The 23,340-nt window shown below is 35.7% G+C and overlaps 1 protein-coding gene across 2 annotated transcripts in view; it reads right to left on the bottom strand.

Moving 5' to 3' along the window:
- LOC115221773 (vang-like protein 2-B) overlaps positions 1 to 22,076 on the bottom strand; it is a 78,983-nt gene extending 56,907 nt beyond the window's left edge. The window contains exons 1-2 of one of the 2 annotated variants that reach the window (XM_036510900.1): positions 890 to 902; positions 656 to 659 (exon numbers count right to left, since the gene is read on the bottom strand). The gene's annotated coding sequence lies outside the window, so the exon portion shown is untranslated. Of the gene's footprint in view, positions 1 to 655; positions 660 to 889; positions 903 to 21,657 lie in introns of those variants that run through there. The other variant, XM_029791995.2, reaches the window with a different exon arrangement.
- Positions 22,077 to 23,340: the final 1,264 nt, after the last annotated feature.

A 23,340-nucleotide genomic window follows, 5' to 3' on the forward strand; every position in this document is an offset into this window, starting at 1 on the left:
TTTGTTATTCAAAGCTAATAATATGTTTGATATATTCTGAACATGTATAACCAACTTTTTAAGAAAACAAAATGCTTTGAATATGTAAACTGAACATGAGAGAGACCTAAAATAAGATAGCTATGTAAAATATTTCAAAATAAACTTAAGTAAATACAAGAAATAGTTAAGTTTCAAAAATAATGTATGTTGTTGTCAAGTGGGTGCTGAAATAATGAATGAGATATATTACTTCATAACTTCAAAGTTTTTAAAACTGTTAGGATATAGGCACAGACATGGCAGTATGGTAAAGAAGGCAGCAAGCTAGCAGAATCATTAGCACACTGTGCGAAATGCTTAGTGGTATTTCGTCTGCCGCTACGTTCTGAGTTCGAATTCTGCAGAGGTCGACTTTGTCTTTCATCCTTTCGGGGTCGATAAATTAAGTACCAGTTACACACTGGGGTCGATGTAATCGACGTAATACCTATGTCTGTCTTTGTTTGTCCCCTCTATGTTTAGCCCCTTGTGGGTAATAAAAAAATAGGTATTTCATCTGTCTTTACATTCTGAGTTCGAATTCCACCGAGGTCGACTTCGTCTTTCATCCTTTCGGGGTCGATAAATTAAGTACCAGTTACGCACTGGAGTCGATGTAATTGACTTAATCCCTCTGTCTGTCCTTGTTTGTCCCCTCTATGTTTAGCCCCTTGTGGGCAAAAAAGAAATAAGAAGCTTGCTTCTCAACCACATGGTTCTGGGTTCAATCCCACTGCATGACACCTTGGGCAAATGTCTTCTACTACAACCTCAAGCTGACCAAAGCCTTGTGAGTGAATTTGGTGATGGAAACTGAAAGAAGCCTATGTGTGTCTTTCTGTTTGTTTCCCACCACCACTTGTCACACATGTTGGTGTGTTTATGTCCCCGTAACTTAGCAGCTCAGCAAGAGACTGATAGAATAAATACCTGGAATTAAAAAAATACGCAAAACTGGGATTGATTCATTCAACTAAAAATTCTTCAAAGTGGTGCCACAGCATGGCAGCAATCTAATGACTGAAACAAGTAAAAGATAAATGATAAGGGATGATTCTTTAGCCCTGTTTTTCACATGAGTTTTCGAGTTATAGTGGCTGTTACATATCATAATATCAACCAATATGTGGTCTGGCTGTTTTAACTTCAACATAAGGGTCATCATTTTTACTCGTAAGATAGTTCTTCTTTTCTTTTATTCTTTGATTTGTTTCAGTTATATGACTGTGGCCATGCTGGAGCACCACCTTATAGGATTTTTTTTAGTCAAAGAAATCAACCCAAGGATTTATTCTTTGTAAGCCTAGTACTTATTTTATTGGTCTCTTTTCCCAAACCGCTGGTGTTAAGGGGGACGTAAACACACCAACATCAGTTGTCAAGTGATGGTTGGGGGACAAACACAGACATATATATATATGTATATTCAATGGGATCCTTTCAATTTCTGTCTACCAAATTCACTCACAAGGCTTTAGTAGAAGACACTTGCCCAAGGTGCCACAGTGGGAGTGAACCTGGAACCATATGGTTGGGAAGTAAGCTTCTTACCACACAGGCATTCTTGAATCTTTTACATTTATAATCACTGATAATAGTTACTCAAATTCCCATCATACATTCTCATAATTTTCTTAAAATAACTCCATCATTATTCATCATTTAATCCATTTTCTATGTTTGCATGGGTCAAATGGAATTTGTTGAGGAACATTTTCTTTGGCTGGATTCTCTTTGTCACCTATCCTCGCCTGTTTCCAAGCAAGGCAATATTTCATCATGGAAGACTAGAACTGAACAACACTGCTTGTGACAGCGACGCTCATTTACAATCATCAAATAAAATCAAGATAAGGGTGCACACAAACATAGACTCACTGGTGTGTGTGCGTGTGCATCAAACCTTGCAATGTCAGTGTTTTATATTACAATTTATATTTAGTTGGATTTGATACATTTTTACTGAATCTGACTTCAGCAATCCAAAAATTGCAGTCCTAGTGAAATCTATGTTTCTCTGATGAGTCTTCTTGTCTTGAGACAGCATTCACCCGGGGTGGGTTGAGCTGGCTTCATTCATCCTCAATGATGCATCTCTCACAAACGCTGACCAGGCCTGGCGATTTAAGGCTAACAACCGCGTGATCTCCAACCACTCCTTATTCCAGCGGCGAACGCCGTATATATGGGGGCCTAGGTTGGGTTCCAGATCAGCCTTGACTGTGATCAGCCAGGTTTTTCATTGTCCACCACATCACTTCGCCAACCCTGAAGGGGAACTGGGGCAATTTCTTCATAGATGAATTCTTCTGGTTGACGACGGAGGGCATGACCCAGCCAACGCAGACATCTCGTTAGGATGACTTGTTTGGGGGAGGTGATTTTGCACTGGTGTCGCACCGAATTGTTGGAGACAAAGTGAACAATTTTCTCTGATGAGGTCATAATAACACCAAAAAATAACTTGAGTTATCTCCCATACTTGCCAAAATAATTAAAAATTAACAAGTGATTAACGTGCTTTTTTTTTCATTGCATAGTTGTTTCTATTAAGTTTTTTAATACTCCCTCATCATTAACTTATTCATTGTGTGGATTAATTATCTAACTACAAACATTCAATTGGGAATCTATGTATTGTCACAAGTTTACATGACACAACATACCTAGTTTATCTAAAACCTGAGCATCAATTCATACAAGCACAGCGAATCAAACATTCCTTTAGAAGTCCTTTATTTTTCACATGCAATGTATTATATTATATTGAATGTAGTCTTTATACATGCACAAAACCAATTAATTTTGCTAAGATAAAAGCAAAGGATTAATCATAATTACAAAGACTTACTAATCAATATAACCATAAAACACATAGAGCAGTAATAAATAAATAGTTTGATGCTCTATACCTACTCACCAAAAAAATATTCAATGACATTAAAAAAATAAAAAATGAAATAGAAATATCACTGGCTGTGTGGTAAGTAGCTTGCTAACCAACCACATGGTTCCGGGTTCAATCCCACTGCGTGGCATCTTGGGCAAGTGTCTTCTGCTATAGCTCCGGGCCGACCAATGCCTTGTGAGTGGATTTGGTAGACGGAAACTGAAAGAAGCCTGTTGTATATATATATATATATATATATATATATATGTACGTGTGTGTGTTTGTGTGTCTGTGTTTGTTCCCCTAGCATTGCTTGACAACCGATGCTGGTATGTTTACGTCCCCGTCACTTAGCGGTTCGGCAAAAAGAGACCGATAAAATAAGTAGTGGGCTTACAAAGAAAAAGGTCCGGGGTCGAGTTGCTCGACTAAAGGCGGTGCTCCAGCATGGCCGCAGTCAAATGACTGAAACAAGTAAAAGAGTAAAAGAGTAAAAAGAGTAAATTGTAAATTAACCCAACTGATGCAAACATCTGCAAGAAATAATTCCTAATACTCTAAAAATAGCAACGTCCTATATATAACACACCACAGTGTGTATATAACTCAATAACCCTGTTCTGGTTTGAGAGAACTTTTCCCAGACATTGAAGAAGATGGTTTTTATTTACCCCGAGGGACTTCCTTCGCAGGATTTCACAAAGGTGTGGTTTTAACTTCATAGTAGGCCTCCTATAATCCTTGTTTTTTGTTTATTATTATTATTAGAGCATTGGAAAACAAAAAAAGCCTTGCTGTATGTCTTCCGGTTCTTTACGTTCTTAGTTCAATTCTTGCTGAGGTCAACATTGCCTTTCATCCCCCAGGGGTTATAAACTGCCAGTCTAGTACTGGGGATTGGTGTTAATGACTAAACCCTTCACCTAAAAATTGCTGGCCTTGCACTTAAATCATAAATGATTATTATTATTATTACTATTATTATTATTACTATTACTATTATTATTACTATTACTATTATTATTATTACTATTATTATTATTATTACTTATTATTATTATTATTATTATTACTATTATTATTATTATTATTACTATTATTATTATTATTATTATTACTATTATTATTATTATTATTATTATTATTATTACTATTATTATTATTATTACTATTACTATTATTATTACTATTATTATTACTATTATTATTATTACTATTATTATTATTATTATTACTATTATTATTACTATTACTATTATTATTATTATTACTATTACTATTATTATTACTATTACTATTATTATTACTATTATTATTATTATTATTGTGTTGTTGTTGTTAAAGCAGCAAGCTGGCATAATTGTTAGAACATCAGACAAAATACTTGGTGGTATTTCTTCTGACTCATCATATTCTGAGTTCAAATTCTGCCGAGATTGATTTTGCTTTTCATCTTTTCAGGGTCAATAAAAACCAGTTCAGTACTGAGGTCAACATAAATAGCTTCACCCTCCCCTCAAAACTGCCGGCCCTTGTGCTAAAATAAGAAAGAATTATTATCATCATTATTATTATCATGCAAAAACGACCTCAGTTCAAATCCCGCTGAAACCAACTTTGCCTTTAATAATTTATCTGGGTCAATAAAAGTACAAGTACTAGTATTGATGGTACTGACTAAACCTTGAAACTAGACATGCCAGTCTTGTGCTGCTGTTGCACTGCTACTCTTTTTTTTTTTTTCTCACTTTTTTTACTTGTTTCAGTCATTTGACTGTGGCCATGCTGGAGCACCGCCTTTAGTCGAGCAAATCGACCCCAGGACTTATTCTTTGTAAGCCTAGTACTTATTCTATCGGTCTCTTTCGCTGAACCGCTAAGTTACGGGGACGTAAACACACCAGCATCGGTTGTCAAGTGATGTTGGGGGGACAAACACACATACACATATATATATATATATACATATATACGACATGCTTCTTTCAGTTTCCGTCTACCAAATCCACCTACAAGGCTTTGGTCGGCCCAAGGCTGTAGTAGAAGACACTTGCCCAAGGTGCCACGCAGTGGGACTGAACCCGGAACCATGTGGTTGGTAAGCAAGCTACTTACCACACAGCCACTCCTGCACCTACCGCTAGAAATTTTTTTTTTATTATTTTCAAAATTAATTGAGAAAAGGACTGTATCTCAATAGAAATAAGGTAACAAAAGGGTGAAATGAAGAGCAACAAGATCTAAAATAAATTCCAGTTATTTCTTCATTGTCCATTAAGAAACTCATTATCCAAAAATCAATAGTCACATTTACAATTTATACAAGGTTTTTCTAAAATATACTTTCAAAAGGAATCATAAAATCAGATATATCTTAATTTATAGTATGTTGTTGAAGCTTCTACAGTATAAAAAATTTCAGTTCCTCTAACAAAACAAAAAAACCCCACAAATATTCTAGATTATTGGTTCTCAACCATTTTTGGCCTCTGGACCGCTCTGATACTTATTACACTCTGCTGGATCCTCATAGCCATTCAATGTTTAAAAAGATCCTTTTTATGATTAAATATTATGAATTATATAAAAAAAAATTGCTAAAATATTTTGTGTATTGTAGAAGTACAACCAATTTATTGCCAATGAATTTTAACAACAAAATCTTATATAGACCCTTAAGGGTCCTGGCTGAGAAATGTTGTTATAGATGCTTTATACTCTTTTACTTGTTTCAGTCATTTGACTGCGGCCATGCTGGAGCACAGCCTTTAGTCGAGGAAATCGATCCCAGGACTTATTCTTTGTAAGCTTAGTACTTATTCTATCGGTTTTTTCTGCCGAACCACTAAGTGACAGGGACATAAACACACCACCATCAGTTGTCCAGTGATGTGGGGGGGGGGAAACAAACACAGTCACAGAAACACACACACACATATATATATATGTTGGGGGGCACAAACACACACACACTTATATATATATACATATATACGACGGGCTTCTTTCAGTTTCCGTCTACCAAATCCACTCACAAGGCTTTGGTCGGCCCAAGGCTATAGTTGAAGACATTTGCCCAAGGTGTCACGCAGTGGGACTGAACCTGGAACCATGTGGTTGGTAAGCAAGCTACTTACCACACAGCCACTCAACTCTTCAGAAACTTTTCCAACTCATTATATACACATTTTACTGATAGTGATTGGTCACAGAAATAAATCTCAGCCACTTTGAAATTAGTTGTGATCCCTTGCAAATCCTTAAATAGGGCTGAGTTTTTTTTTTGTTTTGTTTAGGGGGGGGGTCTTAAAATTTAAAAAATGGAAACCAAATCAAAATCATTTCTTATACATAAGTTTCCATTAGCATTAAGTTTTGAAATAAGATTTTTATCTTTCATCTGTTTCACTTATTGGACAATGACCATGCTGGAGCATCACCATAAAGGATTTAGTTGAACAGATCAATCCCAGTAGATGTTTTTCGAGCCTGGTACATACTCTTTCAGGCTCTTTTACCAAACTGCTAAGTTATGGGGATGTAAACAAACTAACACTAGTTGTCAAGCAGTAGGTGGAACAAACACAGACACAAAAACACACTCGTACACACACACACAATAGGCTTCCACAAAGTGTCTTTCTACCATTTATTTATTTTTTATGCACCCTTTTCAAGCCTAGCCAGGCTCATGGGCTCGGTTTCCCGGTTTCTGTGGTGTATGTGTTCCCCTCAGCTGGATGGGACGCCAGTCCATCACAGCGTTACTCAAGAAACAGAAAGAAAAAGTGAGAGAAAGTTGGGTCGAAAGAGTACAATAGGGGTCGCCAGCACCCCCTGCCGGAGCCTCGTGGAGCTTTAGGTGTTTTCACTCAATAAACACACACAACACCCAGTCTGGGAATCGAAACCGTAATCCTCTGACCGTGAGTCCACTGTCCTAACCACTGGGCCATTGCACCTCCATATCCACTCATAAATTGCTTTTTGTGGTCAATCCAGGGTTATAGTAAGAAGACACATGCCCAAGATGTTGTGCAACAGGGATTGAAACCAAAACCGTGTGGTTCCAAAACAAGCTTCTTAACCATATAGCCATGCTTACACCTATTAATGTTTCTAGTATTATTATGTAAAGAAAGAACAGAACTTTTGGTATAAATTCTGGTGAAAATTAAAGCAATACAACTCAGTAGATATTATCTACATGCTAAAACAAACATTAGCGAGCCAATTAGGGAATATTTACTTGGTTGCTGAATCTGCTAGAAATAGTAGCTAAGTCGCTCCTTCAGTAATCACATCTTGTTGTTGTAAATAGGAAAAGCTGATCCCAACTGGAATGCTTTAGATCATAGATTTATTTGATGAGGGTTGATGTAGGTCAAAACACTAACATACATCAAAATTGCAAAACCATTTAGATGTGTGAGAAACGCAGTTGAGAGTAACCTGCCTGCTCCAGCCTATTTGCAGCTTGTCACTAAATGTCTAACCACTGTCACAACATTCCAGAACACAGCTATAGCAACCTTGCGAAATCAATCACATTAGACAGCAGTAGAAAAAGGCAATTGCCTTTAATAAATCTAGACATTGCTGCACACCAGTAAATTTGTCTTGCTGTCTTTTGCCGTGCAGAGTCAAAACAGAAGTGACATGTTTTCAATCTGCCTTAAATGCAGTTATTCTCCTTTGATTTTCAAGAAGAAAAAGGAAAAAGAAGAAGAAGCGGGAGGAGGAGGAAGAAGAAGAAGCAGGAGGAGGAAGAAGAAGAAGGAGGAAAAAGAAGAAGAAAGAAGAAGAATCAGAAAGAAGAAGATGAAGAAGACGATGACCACCACTACCATCGTTTAATGTCCATTTTCCATACTAGCATGGGTTGGATGGTTCAACCGGGGTCTGGGAAGCCAGGAGGCTGCACCAGGCTCCAGTCTGATCTGGCAGTGTTTCTACAGCTGGATGCCTTTCCTAACGCCAACCACTCCCTGAGTGTAGTGGGTGCTTTTTACATGCCATTGGCACAGGGGCCAGAGGAGGCTGGCAACATCCACGATTGGTTGGTGCCTTTTACGTGCCACTGGCATGGAAGCCAGTCAAGGTGGTGCTGGCATAAGCCACATTTGGATGGTGATTTTTACATACCACCAGCATAGGTATCACAACTACAATTTCCATTTGATTTTTATTTTGATGTTTATGTACTTGACTCAATAGGTCTCCTGCAGGTTTAATGGGAAAAACTTGCTTCTCAAACATATGACTTTTGGTTCAATCCCACTACAAAGAAAAGCTTGGGCAAGTGTTTTCTACTATAGCTCCAGACCGACCAAAACCTGTATATATCATCATCGTTTAAAATCTGCTTTCCATGCTGGTCGGCACAAGTTGGACGGCTTGACTGAGGACTGGCAAGCCAGAGGGCTGCACCAGGCTCCAAATTGATTCGACAAGGTTTCTACAGCTGGATGCCCATCCTAACACCAACCACCCCGAGAGTGTAGTGGATGATTTTTATGTGCCACCAGCACAAGGGGCAGTCAGGTGGCACAGGTAACGATCACGCTCAAATGGTGCTTTATATGTGCCACCGGCACGGGAGCCAGTCAGGTGGCACTAGCACTGAGCACATTCATATATATATGTAAAGGAGTGGCTGTGTGGTAAGTAGCTTGCTTACCAACCACATGGTTCCGGGTTCAGTCCCACTGCGTGGCATGTTGTGCAAGTGTCTTCTTCTATAATCTCGGGCCGACCAAAGCCTTGTGAGTGGATTTGGTAGACGGAAACTGAAAGAAGCGCGTCATATATATGTATATGTATATTGTGTGTGTGTGTATGTATATATATATATATATATATGTGTGTGTGTGTGTGTGTGTATGTTTGTGTCTGTGTTTGTCCCCCTAGCATTGCTTGACAACCGGTGCTGGTGTGTTTACGTCGCCGTCATGTAGCGGTTTGGCAAAAGAGACCGATAGAATAAGTACTGGGCTTGCAAAGAATAAGTCCTGGAGTCGATTTCCTTGACTAAAGGCGGTGCTCCAGCATGGCCGCAGTCGACTGAAACAAGTAAAAGAGTAAAAGAAAGGCGAATATGTGTTTGTGTTGTGCTTGTCCCTAACCACCACTTGACAACTGGTGCTGGTTTATTTACATCTACGTAACTTAGTGCTTTGGCAATAGAGGCTGACAGAATAAGTATCAGGTTTAAGAATAACTACTGGGGTCAAATTATTCAACTAAAACCCTCAAGGCATGCTCCTTTACTTGTTTCAGTCATGTGACTGTGGCGATGCTTGAGCACCGCCTTTAGTCGATCAAATCGACCCCAGGACTTATTCTTTGTAAGCCTAGTACTTATTCTATCGGTCTCTTTTTTGCCAAACCGCTAAGTTACGGGGACATAAACACACCAGCATTGGTTGTCAAGCGATGTTGGGGGGACAAACACAGACACACAAATATGCACATACATATATATATATATACATATACACGACGGGCTTCTTTCAGTTTCCATCAACCAAATCCACTCACAAGGCTTTGGTCGGCCCGAGGCTGTAGCAGAAGACACTTGCCCAAGGTGCCACGCAGTGGGACTGAACCCGGAACCATGTGGTTCGTAGGCAAGCTACTTACCACACAGCCACTCCTGACTGCAGTGCAATGACCAAAACAAGTAAAAGATAAAAGGACATTTCCAAAGTTAATACAACATCCAAGACAGTTTAAAGGAGAATAATTGACATCTGCAAACCTAACAGTTTAACAGTTATGGAAGCAGAAACATTTGGGCATGTAATTTTCCCAAAATATATTTTCCATATAGGCGCAGGAGTGGCTGTGTGGTAAGTAGCTTGCTTACCAACCACATGATTCCGGGTTCAGTCCCACTACGTGGCATCTTGGGCAAGTGTCTTCTGCTATAGCCTCGGGCCGGCCAATGCCTTGTGAGTGGATTTGGTAGATGGAAACTGAAAGAAGCCTGTCGTATATATATATATATGTATGTGTGTGTATATGTTTGTGTGTCTGTGTTTGTACCCCTAGCATTGCTTGACAACCGATGCTGGTGTCTTTACGTCCCTGTCACTTAGCGGTTCAGCAAAAGAGACCAATAGAATAAGTACTGGGCTTACAAAGAATAAGTCCCGGGGTCGATTTGCTCGACTAAAGGCGGTGCTCCAGCATGGTCACAGTCAAATGACTGAAACAAGTAAAAGAGTAAAAGAGTATATCACAAAATACATTTGCCTGAATGAGAACAGAAAATGAAACCAGCCCAATATTTTTTACTCCTATTGCTTTTATGTCACTTGTACATCTGTCTTTTGTTCACCCACTCCCAACTCTCACCCCCCCCCGGCACACCACCTACATATTTTCTGTGATCTATCCACAAGTTTGTTACACAGCTGTTCTCATCCCTTCCTGTATTTACACTTATCACCTCCTACTTCCTGAGCCTCTCCTAGTCTTCCACTGCCCCCCTCACTGATATTCATCACTGACCCCCCACCCCAACCCTTAGTTCCGTTTACTACATTCACCTCTATACTCATCTCAGTAAGCCTCACCATTAACTCATATGAACTCCCAGTCGTGTCTTATATTATAAAATCTCTGTCTCTTCCTATAACTTTGCTCTTCAAACCTCAATATCTTCTTTCACTAAACTGTCTTTTGTCCCTAGCTCTTACTCTGAATTCACTCATCACTATTTTCTGTCCTGTGTTTAAACCATCACAAGAGAAATACTTAGTATATGCTCTAAAGAACATATCTCCCCACAGTTCCTGATTCTTTGTCCATATTCTCTCATATCCAAGTTCATGTCTGAGAGTACACTCTGATACCTCATCACCACCATCTTTACCATCTTCCCAGCTTCTCCCACCCTCTTATAATGTGGCGGCGGGCTGGCAGAAACGTTAGCAGGCCGGGCGAAATGCGTAGCCATATTTCGTCTGCCGTTACGTTCTGAGTTCAAATTCCGCCGAGGTCGACTATGCCTTTCATCCTTTCGGGGTCGATAAATTAAGTACCAGTTACGCACTGGGGTCGATATAATCAACTTAATCCCTCTGTCTGTCCTTGTTTGTCCACTCTATGTTTAGCCCCTTGTGGGTAATAAAGAAATATATAATGTGGATTAGCTTTGTATCTCCCCTATTGTAAGATACCTGTGCCTGTCCCTCTATCATACTTTAGCCTCTCGTCACTTAGAGTAATGCTACCTCCCTCTCTACTACAAACCCACTTAGTTGTGGGTCTTTACTTTGTCTTCGGGTTACTTGACAACCTTTCTAGTGTTGGTGCTCTCCCAACAAAGCATCCAGCACATTCTATAAAGAGATTGGTGTTAGGAAGGGCATCCAGCCACAGAAAGCATGCCAAAACTGATACTGGAGCTCAACACAGTCCTCTCCTCCTCATCATCATCGTTTAACGTCCACTTTCCATGCTAGCGTGGGTTGGACGGTTCAACTGGGATCTGGGATGCCAGAAGGCCGCACCAGGCCCAGTCTGATCTGGCAGTGTTTCTACAGCTGGATGCCCTTCCTAACGCCAACCACTCCGTGAGTGTAGTGGGTGCTTTTTACGTGCTACTGGCACCAAACTGTCCAGCACATGCTAGCAAGGAAGACAGACGTTAAAGGATGATCATTCACACACACACACACATTACATACAAACATAGATTATATGTAGAGGCTATGTCCATGGTCCGAGGATGAGGAAGGATGATCAAGGTTCCTGGAAGTCTGTGATGGTAATGGCTAGACAGTTAGCCACTGAACTAATCACCTGCCAATCGGGAGAACACAGGAACCAAAGAGACTTAATTCTCAGCAGGGAATAGGATAAACAGATGGTTGAGAATATTGTCTTTCTCTAGTGACGAATTTAACACCTAACAGAAAATAGTGATTAGTGAATTCAGAGTAAGAGCTAGACAAGATAGTTTAGTGAAAGAAGATATGGAGGCTTAAAGGGCCATTGAACAGTTGTAGCTTCAACAAAGTTAAAAGTTGAAGTATTTGACCGGATAGAAGAGACAGAGGATCTTTTCGGTTTGAACAGCAGTTTTTTCTAACAGTGTCATATGAAATCGTCACCCATAATTATGGCCCTAGTATCGATCTATTGCATTTCAATCTGTTTTAGGCTTAGTTAGGGTTTAGGGGTGAGGGGAACAGTATCTTTTTTTCTTCACAAATGTAAATAAACCCAATCTGTTTCTTAAACGAGGGACATATTCATACGGTACAGAATGTTATTTACCTCAATAGACGTATTTGATTGGTTGAAATTGCAGAAATTGAAGAAAAAAAACAACAAATATCTTACAAACTATAGAATTTTCTCAATAAAGCCAAGAGAAAAAGATGTTTTATAAACACATTCTACCAGTATATGAAGTTTAAAATTTTTTAGTTACCTAGGAATTATGTTAAAAATTACCGTTCAAACCGAAAAGATGCGAGACAGACTTATAACAGAGGACAATGTGGAGTTCATATGAGTTAATAGCGAGGTTTACTAACAAAATCTGTGGCAGGTGCGAGGTCTCAGCCACATTGAAGATGACATGTTTGTAGACTGTAGATACAAGCCATAGAAACGAAGAAACAGACTTAAAAAGACAAGATGGCAAGAAGAGAATTCAGGTATATTTAGTGACAAGAAAAGCAGAAAGTAGGAAGTAATGCCAATGTTCTAAATCAGGAGGTATTCCAGATTGCAAGACAGAGTACTACAGATATTGAAATATCAATGGGAAAAAAAAAAGTATAATGAATGATAATGACACAACTTCACAGTGAAAAGCAACATGACAATGCTTTTATAAGCTGTTGAATGAGAGAAAGAAGGGTTGCCAAGTAGTGCCCACAGAAGGCCTATCAAATCATGCTGATAAAAACCATGGTTACATATGCAACTGAGGATATGAAGGCAGGAAAGGTAACTGTTCATTAAGAACAGTTACTAAAATGCTTAAACCCTTTAGCATTCACCTTATTCTATTGAAACTAATGCTTATTTAATCATCATCATTGTTTAACATCCGTTTTCATGCTAGCATGGGTTGGACGGTTCAACCAGGGTCTGGGAAGCCAGGAGGCTGCACCAGGCTCCAGTCCGATCACATTGTTTTGAATTCATTATGCATTATCCTGTAGCTTTGAGATTTTGATGAGGTTACTTAATTTTTAGAATGATATTGTAGGATTAGTGTGAGAGGTCAGATCTAGCAAGTTTGAGTGTATAACAGGTAGAATATTTGGGTCAGATATGGCCAGTTTAAAGCTAAAGGGTTAAAAAAAATCTAACAAAGTAGGGCATAATGCTAGTCCCTCACATAATCAATCAGGTAGTAAAGGAAGGTGTCATATCCAAAGACTGAAGTAATAGTATCATTGTCAACTGCTACACGGGTAAATGAGATTCCTTAGAAAGCAGAAATTACAGAAACCTCAAACTGTTGGACCAAGTTATAAAAGTTAGAGAAAGAGATATGGTACAATTAAGGACAGTTTGATTTTGTGCTAAGAAGTAATACTTCTTAGCATCCTAGTGATGCTATCCTAGTGAGACAACTGCTGGAGAAGTACTAAGGGGTAAACCTCTATACCTAGCATTTGTCAACTTGATGAAGGTCTTTAACCCTTTAGTGTTCAGATTAATCTGTTAAATGTAATACATTTTTCACTCAAATTGTTTTGAATTAATTACACATTATCTTACAGCTTTGAAGTTTTAATGGTGTGATAGTTTATTCTTAGAATGTCAATGTAGGTTAGGTGTGAGAGGCTAGATATGGCCAGTTTGAATGTAAAACATGTAGGATATTTGGGCCGGATATGGCCAGCTTAAACACCAAAGGGTTAAGGGTAGTAGCTCTGTGTGCATGTGTGTGTGTTGCTTATAGTGCATAACTTAGACTTGAGTTTAAATTGATAAGATTGTGCAGATTCAAGTCGTTTTGCTGAAAAGAACGTTTGTCAAGAGAAGTTGATGTTGTTGGGAGTAATATTAACCATTTAGCATTTCAATCAGTCATATCTGGCCCAAATATTCTACTTGTTTTATGTTCAAACTGACCAAATCCAGCCTCTACCATCTACCTTAAAATGTCATTCTAAAAATAAGCAATTACATAATGCAAATCTTGAAACTACAAACGAAATAATGGCTGATTAATTCAAAATAAATAAGCATTACATTTGACAGTAATCTGAATGTTAAAGGGTTAAACTATGGAGAAAAGAACAAAGGACAAAGCCCAACTGCAGGAAATGCCAAGCAGTAAATAATCTCTTAAGTAAATAATTTCTAAAGGAAAAGTATGCTGACTGCCTAGAATTGGTTGAAAGTGTAGAATATAAAAGAAAAGATGGATATATTGTAATAACATTACTTGTAATGTTACAAAAAAAAAGAAAAGAAAAAAAAGGGGTGAACAGAAGAGAAATATGAAATTAGTCAATCTTTCAAATTTTCAGTTTTTAATTTCAATGGGCGGAACCAGAGATTTTTCAGAAGGCATTCTTTAGCTCTACATTAGGAAAAAAAAAAAAAAAAAATTCACAGAAGATTCCCTCTGATTTAGATGATAAGACTATGCACAGATTCATAGTTTTATGATAAAACTGGAAAAGCAGCATAAGACACCTATTTTTTTTTTCTATTTTTTCATGCCAAGAACAGTAAAACTGGAGAAAACAGAAAGAAAAACTGTCTGTATTAATAAATAGGATATGAAGCAACATTTCAGTACAGTTTTGTGGTTTAGCTGGAGGAATTAAATCTAAGTGCTGTTGTTATTTTTAAAAGAAATAACGATTGCAAAATCAGAAAAATTTTCTTTATTGTTTACTTGATTCAAAATGATGACAGTACTTAATTTTTTTTTTTCCAAAGCCTGGTATTTATTTTATCAATCTCTTTCGCTGAACCACTAAGTTAAAGGGACGTAAACAAATCAACAATGGTTTTCAAGTAGTGGAGAACAAACACAAATAGAAAGACACACACACGTATGTATGTGTATACACACACACACAATTGGTTTCCACATAGTTTCAGTCAACCAAATTCAATTGGCCCAGGGCTATAGAAGACATTTGCTCAAGGTGCCACGCAGTGAGATTGAACCTGAATCCATGTAGTTGGGAAGCAAACTTCTTAACCATACAACCATTGTTCAATGCCACTTTTAAAAGGCTGGATGTACGGAGAAGGCATACCTTTAAGATGAGAAAAGTAGATAAAAAAAAAGATCCAGAGCACTTATAAAATAAAAGAAACCTGCAATGCTGGCATGGAACCAGTTTATAGAATCACTTTAATGAGCCAGTGAAACACTTTAAAAGATTATGGAAAATTCATCAAACATTAATAATCTTGTATGGTTTGGCAAGTGTTCCTTTTAGCCTCTTGATGATGTTTTTCAACAAACCATTTAAGGTTTGAATAACCTATGAAATGATCAGGATGCAACTACAGACATCGGCCACAAATTTAGATTAAGATGATAAAATGATGAATAGATAGGATGGGACACAGATGAAAAGATAAATAATGAAGAATGGTTAGAATTGTTTTCAGAACTGGATGATGAATCAGACTTTGATGAGTTTGAAGCAATAAACTCATGAGGATACTTCATGATCAATGACGGAGCAAAAACAGAAGCCATGTCAGTTTTATTAAAGAGTTTTAGAATTTGTAGCATTATTATTATATTGGTTTCTACAAGATATATAAATTACAATGGGTGTACATGGGGCTAGAGGTCATATAAATGCATAGTATATACTGAGTCTTTAGCTCCAAAATGCAAAAAGTAGATCATATATCAAGATCGTTTTGTATTCTGTGTATGTCTCTCTCTCTCTCTCTCTCTCTCTCTCTCTCTCTCTCTCTCCACACACACATTTTTGGTCCTTGTCAATGATGTGTACCACGTTTTTGGGATTGCTGTGTGGTTGAGAAATTTGCTTCCAAACCACATGGTTTCAGGTTCAGTCCTACTGTGCAAGCCTTGGTCAACTGTCTGGCACTATAGCCCTGGGCCAATCAAGGCCTTGTGAGTGGATTTGGTAGATGGAAACTGAAGGAATCCCATTTGTGCATATGTATGTATGCATGTGTGTACCCATGTCTTGGTTATAAACATGCATGTTCAGTCTTCTGAAAAAATCCTGTCTGGCTTTTGGAAACAGGTGAGGGTTGGCAACAGGAAGGGCATTTAGCTGTAGAAAATCTACCTCAACAAATTGTCTGACCCATGCAAGAATAGAAAAGTAAACAGATGATGATGATGATGATGACACTTTGCATATACACTATAAAACATTTTATCAGCAAAGAATCAGAATTTAACAAATTATCAAACATTGGTGAGAACAAATGCATTACGTCAACAACCCATCTTTCTTCTTTTTTTTTTTTTAGATAGAATCACTGATTTTTGTCACCCATCATCCACCACCACCACAACCATCCAATTTCTGACCATGGCCAGCTGGTCTAATCTTATGGATTCAGACAATTTGTTTTCACATTTTCATCTTTCCTCAAATTCAAATGTCGACACATACAATACAAATCAAAATTTTAAATATTACAATTTTAAAAAAGAATCGCTTCCAATCTGGGCTGTTTGACCCACAATACATTCCATCCATTAGATAATAACTAAAGGATACCTAGTAATTCTCTATCAGAGGTACTAATTTTTTTTTAATTAATAAAGTATCAGTACAATGAAGCATTTCTCAGTAGCAAGCTCTATTTTTATTTAATCATACTATTCTATGGTGTTTATATACATGGTGATAGAAATATCTATTGTAAGTCTTTATAAATTGTATTTATTATTTTCAACATTATTATATTGCAACAATATGTATCTAATTGTTTTATCATAAATTGTATCAAATTTTATTAATTTTCTTTTATATTGTTCACTTATTAATTCGTATTCATATTCTATGTGTTGGAATTTTAATTTGAAAAATAGAAAGGATGGTCACAGTTGGATTGCTTTTGTTCTTTAATGTAAAAAATTTCTGAGTACAAAATAATGGGAAATTTGGCCGCAGAAACATTGCCAGATTAGACTGGGCCTGGTGCAGCCTTCTGGCTTCCCAGACCCCAGTTGAACCATCCAACCCATGCCAGCATGAAAGGCGGACGTTAAACGATGATGATGATGATGTGTGTCTTTGTGTTTGTTTGTCCTTTCACCATAACTTGACAACCAGTGTTGGTTTATTTATGTCGCTGTAGCTTAGCGGCTCGGCACAAGACCGATAGAATAGATACCAGCTTTAAAAATAAGTACCAAGGTCGAGTTGTTCAACATGTAACCTTCAAGGAGGTGCCCCAGGAAGGCCGTAGTGAAATGACTGAAACAAATAAACACTAAAAGACATGATTGAGAAGTTTATGTTCGGATCTTTTCGGTTTGACCGGCAGTTTTTTCTAGGGGTGTCATATGAAATTTTCACCCATAATTATGACCCTAGTATCGATCTATTGCATTTCAATCTGTTTTAGGGTTAGGGGTGGGGGAAGGGTATCTTTTTTTTTTTCACAAATGTAAATAAACCCAATCTGTTTCTCAAACTAGGGACATATTCATACGGCACAGAATGGGGTTTTTTTTTTACCTCAATGGACGTCATTGATTGGTTGAAATTGCAGAAATTGAAGAAAAAAAAACCAACAAATATCTTACAAACTCTAGAATTTTCTCAATAAAGCCAAGAGAAAAAGATGTTTTATAAACACATTCCACCAGTATACGAAGTTTAAAAGTGTTTAGTTACGTGGAAATTATTTTTAAAAAACTGTCGTTCAAACCGAAAAGATCCTTTATGTTCTTATAAATGTGGAGGAAAAAAATACTTCCATAAATAAAGACAAAAAAAAAACGTTCGCAGTTGGAACACTTTCATTCTCAAGAGTATTTGATGAATTAAATACTTTGATCACAGAAATTTGCATATTTTTAATTGAATGTGAAAAGAACAAAGCAAACCTTATTGATTTGTTTTTTGTCAAATGATAACTGCATTTAGTGCACTCATCTGATATGGACGAGTGCTAACACAAGCATCAGACTTACCATTAAAGTGATTGAATATCTTAACAGTATTTATTGTTCATACCCTAATCAATATTCTTTGTTTGACTTTAAGGGACTGTGTATTCAGTTTTATTTTTTTTATTTTCGTATATTTTTTTAATGGAAAAATGATTCTAATGCTTAGGGTGTTCAAATTTGTTCCACTGTATAGAAATATGTGTTGTAATAATTTTCATTATGTAATGAGAGTTGTTTCAATAGAAGGAGCTTTTCGGTTTGAACGGCAGTTTTTAACATAATTTCTAGGTAACTAAAAAATTTTAAACTTCGTTTACTGGTAGAATGTGTTTATAAAACATCTTTTTCTCTTGGCTTTATTGAGAAAATTCTATGGTTTGTAAGATATTTGTTGTTTTTCTTCTTCAATTTCTGCAATTTCAACCAATCAATGACGTCCATTGAGGTAAAAAAAAAACATTCTGTGCCGTATGAATATGTCCCTCGTTTAAGAAACAGATTGGGTTTATTTACATTTGTGAAAAAAAAAAAGATACCTTCCCCCTAACCCTAACCAACCCTAACCCTAAAACAGATTGAAATGCAATAGATCGATACTAGGGTCATAATTATGGGTGACAATTTCATATGACACCGCTAGAAAAAACTGCCGTTCAAACCGAAAAGATCCCAATAGAATTATAACTAGGAATTGAAAAGAATTTCCTTATGTTGAAAAATGTTGTATTTCACCCCTATCTACTTCTCTCTCTCTCTCTCTCATTCTCCACACACACACACAGATGAGTGGACAAACAAAAAAAAGTGGCATTGAACACACTTAGTAAGGAGATACATTATAAACGGTTTGACTCAGCTCCGTATGACTTGAAGTTTCGTCAGTTCGTAGGACAAACCCATCTCATCATATATCGAGGGAAGACTCTTCCTCAGGTATCTGATCATATGGAGCTGAGTCAAGCTGTTAAAAACAGGTGATGCCTAGCGGAAGGGCATCCTGCTGTAAACAATGCAATACTATATATCCCGTTAATCCATGCTAGCATGGAAAAAATATACGTAAAAATGTACGGTACTTGATATACATATTACACACACACATACAAAACGTACAAACAAACAAACACTATATTACGTTTATACACAATTTAGGTATTTATACTATACTTACAGTATGTATTTTTTCGCCAGCAAAAAAAGTTATACAACTGCATCAAGGGCCGAGAGGTTTGTGCATGGCATACACATACATAGTGTGTTGCATGCATGCATGTATATACACACACAATATATATATATATATATATATATATATGCACATGCACTATATTTATTCACACTATATATATATATATATATACTTATATACACACACACCATATATATATACTTATATACACACACACACCATATATATACTTATATATATATATATATATATACACACACACACCATATATATATACTTATATATATACACATACATTGTATATATACATATACACTATATATACATATGCACTATATATATATATACTTGTATATACACACACTATATATATATATATACTAATGTTGGGGAGTAGAATATATAAACATCTAAAAACAAATGTAAATAGATACACAAAATGTGAAATAGAATAAAAAAATTAGTGTTATGTGGGAATCGAATCTACATCTACTTAATACCTTAGAACATATGTTGATAGATATCAAGTTATATATATATAAATTATCGGGGTCGATGAAACAGACTAACAATTCTCCCTTAGATTGCTGGCGTTGTACCAAAATTTGAAACACTATTTAATATAAGTACCAACAAGTATTATATTTAATGAAAATCTGAATGAATAATTTGTTGACTAAAGGCTGTATGTGTATATGTATATATATACATGTATGCGTGTGTATGCATGTATAGATAGATAGAAATTAATATGTAAAACTTGTTCGCTGTAGGTTGCAAAACTTAAAAATATTTTGGCTAATAATTATTGTACTTCAGTAAAATACGGTTAATATTTTAGGTTCATAAAAAAATATATAGAAATCACTCAAAGATTAATTAATAATTAACCTACAACAAAGACATTTCAAATTATCAGATACAACTCTAATTTATAACGATAATCTAAGATAACAAAAAAAAAAAAAAGTACTAGAAACTACTTCAGTTTTTCAAGTAGAATGATCAGGTACCTGAGGTTTTGGAGCATTGTTTATCAGAAAAGTCTTTTCATGAAGCGATCAATTAAAATTGAATACAATATTAATTAACAACAAAGAAAAGCAGCAATCAATTAAGAAAAGTAGGGTGAGAATCTTTTGAAAAAACAGGTTTATTGTTCAACTTGAATCTGTTATATCTAGATAATAATATATGCATCAAATTATGTTGTTAGGGAGACGTGTAATTATGTGACAGCAGAATCTTGATACATATAGATAGCTTTAGCCTGTTTAATTTCATATAACCTTATTAAATAAACAATGAAGGCTTTTCTAAGGGAGGTGAAAGGGGGAGCTTAGTGTAACATGATGCTGTCTCTTGAATGAAAACATTTCTGCAGAATGATACAACCGGCGAGGAATATTTTTTTAAAAATCGGTTGATTTTATTATGCATATATATATATATATATATATATATATATATATATATCATCTTTCTGTCTTCAAATATAAATGGTTATATATCGGATACTAAATTACATAAAGATTCATAAATACCTAGAGTGTGTATGTAAGAACTGAGATATCACTGCTATATATTAGGATTAAACGATTCTACATAATGTACTGAATACATTTTCCTTGTTTTGTATGCACAAGTATATATATATATATATATATATTATATATATATATATGTGTGTGTGTGTGTGTGTGTGTAGCTATTATAATATATCTGTCTACCTACACACACATCTATTTATCTATCTATCTATCTATCTATCTATCTATCTATATACATATAATTATATATATATATATATGTATATATATATATAGCACACAATTATACATGGTATATACAAAAGAACAGTAAGGGGTTAGCTTTGACAGGTACTCTGAGGAATTCTCGATGCCAAGTCTTAGATGTACATATGCTTATATAGAATTTTAAACTTTATAAGACTCCGTGACAAAGACGAAATCATTTCAATAAAGATATTAGTACATATAATGTTCAAATTAATAATAATACACGTGGAAAATAAATAGGGTTAGTTACTGAAATGTTAAACAAATAACGTGTCAACCGATTTATTCAATGGAACAATATATTGGAATAGAAGAAAACTGCCGAAATAAGTCATGGTTATTGTTTGAAGATTTAAAGATTAGAGTCATTTAGATATTGCGATGATTGCAATACAATAGAGACGAAATTTTATTATATGTGGTGTAGTACCAACCATGTAATAGTTAGTTACTGAAAAATATTGGACAAGCACCATGCAAAATATAATTAAGATATATAGTGAGAAAAAAAAAGCTGCTGAAATAAATCGTAGTTGTTGTTAGAAGATTTAAGATTAATTTTATCATCTTGATACTGTAATTATATAAAATTAATAGAAAGAAAATATGAATAATTGGGATATGGTATAGCACGTACCATGTAAAGATGCTTTTTGTTGCTGTGTTGGGTTTGCAAGTCCAAATCATAATTACTCTGCTGCTAGTAGTAAAATCCACTCAAATATTACAAAAATAAGCAAGAGGATTTAATGAATATCGATCGTCCTCGGTAGCTTTTTTCAAAAAAGGTGTATATGTAAAAAAAAATAATAAATCAACAAAGTGAGCGGTAATGTTTTCGCCTGTTTAAATGAGCTGAGGACACATACCGCTCTTCCGTGAACCAGACATATTGGAAAGTGAAGATGAGGCTTTTCCAACAGCTACTCGCACCCACAACTTCCCTCGTTTCTCTCTTTGCCTATACTGTTTATGACTTTCCCCTCAATCACATCAGCACCATTGCAGTTCTGTCAACATATTTAATTTAAAAATAATAAACACCCTTTGTGTTGTTTTTTTTTTTTTTCGTTTTTATTATTATTATTATTTCTCTCACTTAACAAACTCTGCTTGTATTTTAAGTGGATTGCCTTACCTTGAGAAACATTTGAAAATTAACAGATCAAGGTGCGATCATTCGGAAAGCTAATTGGGGTTTAGCTGTGAGGGAATGTTGCCTATCACACTTAAGGTATTTCAGACAACAACTAGGAAAACTTAAAAACACATCTCGTGGTTTTATTATTATTGATGTTGTTCACTTCATTTTTAATATAAGGAATTCCGAAATAAAATGTTCATCTTAATGAATTGACACTCGGAAAAACGAATTTCAAAAATTTACAAATTGTTGAATGCATAAACAACATTTCACAGGGAAATATATTTTATCGTATATTATATCACAGTTGATATTTATCGATTATTCAGGTTTTCTTTATATTGATATTGAAAATTACACTACAACTGTGCGATAATGATATCTGATTTTCATTCGGAATACATAGAAAGGTAGATTTTTATCAAATAACGGATTTAGATTTAAATTAAACATAATTTTTTTAAATATGCTTTATTTTAAGATACATACCTTATCTTTAAGAGGCTTTATTTCAAGTAAAAAAAAAGTAATAAATTTCGTATTTATATATTTCTAATGTTACAGAGAAATAACCAGGTGTTATTTTGCTATGGTGGGGGGTGATGGAGAATCTTGTCTAGCAGTCAGGATCAGGCAATATATTTAGGCGCCCTAAACATTCCCAGTCAATTCAGGTCATGCATGCTTCAGCAGACAATGACAGCTCCAGTTATCACAGTTAGGAAATAATTTATATGGTTTACCTTTTGAACACTGTCGCCCGAATATATTTAAAATAATATTTTCTTTTTTTTTATATGTATGTAAGGTATGTCAGGCTAGTTCAAGTTTTATTTCCTAAACTTTTTCATTGTTAAGACCCAAAGAAAAATCTTTTTTTGCACTATGCAACAAAGAAAAATATGTGACAATTGTGATCTGTATAAATATATATATATATAATGCTTTCTTTTTGAGAATAGTGAAACTCGAAGCAAATAAAGCTATAAATGTAAACATTGTAAATATTGGGTTTAAAACTTTATTCGATAGAAAAAGTTGAAGACTGATACATACATACATACATACATTATCATATCAGTTAATGTCCGTTTTCCACCCAGGCATGGGTTGGGCTGTTTGACAGGAGCTGGCAGCCGGGGAACTGTCTAGTCCCCAATTGTCTTCTTTTGGCAT

This window comes from Octopus sinensis, linkage group LG18 (assembly GCF_006345805.1).
Source record: "Octopus sinensis linkage group LG18, ASM634580v1, whole genome shotgun sequence".
In the NCBI taxonomy this organism is placed as follows: domain Eukaryota; kingdom Metazoa; phylum Mollusca; class Cephalopoda; order Octopoda; family Octopodidae; genus Octopus; species Octopus sinensis.